This window comes from Nanorana parkeri, unplaced genomic scaffold (assembly GCF_000935625.1).
Source record: "Nanorana parkeri isolate BGI_ZX_2015 unplaced genomic scaffold, ASM93562v1 scaffold1135, whole genome shotgun sequence".
In the NCBI taxonomy this organism is placed as follows: Eukaryota; Metazoa; Chordata; class Amphibia; order Anura; family Dicroglossidae; genus Nanorana; species Nanorana parkeri.
In genome coordinates this window covers 350,537-351,649 of record NW_017307403.1, presented here as the reverse complement: position 1 = coordinate 351,649, position 1,113 = coordinate 350,537, and the positions used below count along the sequence as shown (strand labels likewise).

Genomic DNA, 1,113 nt, shown 5'->3' with positions numbered 1-1,113 from the left:
CCGGGAAGCACGGCGGGGGTGTCCGGCGGGGGGTGGCCCCTTCTTCGGGACACAGAAGCGATCTGGCGACAGGTAAGTCGCCAGGATCGCTTCTGTTGTAAAGCCGACAGTCGGCTCTACAAGTTTAAACAGAGTCCCGGCGGCAAAAGTCGCCGGGAGTCTGTTTAAACAGCCCCGATGCTGGCGACGTACACTGTACGTCGTCAGTCACGAAGGGGTTAAAGAAAACCATTGCAGACCTATCTTGATGAATATACAAGTTGCCCGTCATGCTGCTAAAATGGCTTCAGTACTCTCTAAATCACAGACTCGAGTATGCAGATTAGCATCTGACTTCACTCTGGCTCTCCTGATTTAGTTGTTTGTTTCAGGTTATCGTCTCAGAGTATTAAAGCCAGAGACAGCCAGGTTAATAGTCGTTTCAGAGGGAAGTCAGGAATGGCAATCTCTCATTTCCTCTCAGTACAGGTTAGCTTTAATTACCATACGAGATTCAGTTGCACAATTAATTTGTTGATTCTTAGTTTTTTTCCCCCCGTAAAAGTTGCAATAATGCTTTTATCAGAAACAGTCTCTCTTGTAAAGTGTTTGAACTAGTCCTCAACTATTTTTCATAGTGACATGCACAAGTAAAAAGGGATAAAGTCTCTTTTTGGTCTATGAATTCTACTCAATACCTCCTCATACATGAGCTTAATTTTTAATCCATTAATAAAGATTTTTAATAAAGATAATTATTTACTGACATTTGACAGTTTGACGTACTGTACAATATGCCATGTGTATTGTTTAAATGTCTGGTTCTCTTTCAAAGATTTGCAACTAGGTTACACATTTGAAATCCTTTTTCCATTTATCTTGGGGTAAGGGGGTTTAGGAAACCAGGAATAAGCTAAAGTTTGCAATTTCTGTATTTTTCTCTCCTTAATTATTCCTATGTATTTCTGTTCATTTTTAGATTTGGGACCTGGCTGATCCAGAGGGAAAGGGTTACCTGGACAAACAGGTATAAAGATTTGTTTCCTCTCTGAAGTTTTATCTATATTTATGTATTTATTTAATGTTTTAGTTTATTCTATTTAATTTATATTTGTAAGTTGAATATTTTAAATA

General features: G+C 38.7%; 1 protein-coding gene across 1 annotated transcript in view; it reads left to right on the top strand.

Annotated features, from left to right (window-relative positions):
• Nucleotides 1-1,113, top strand: part of EPS15L1 (epidermal growth factor receptor pathway substrate 15 like 1) — a 108,860-nt gene that overhangs the window by 6,452 nt on the left and 101,295 nt on the right. The window lies entirely within an intron of this gene.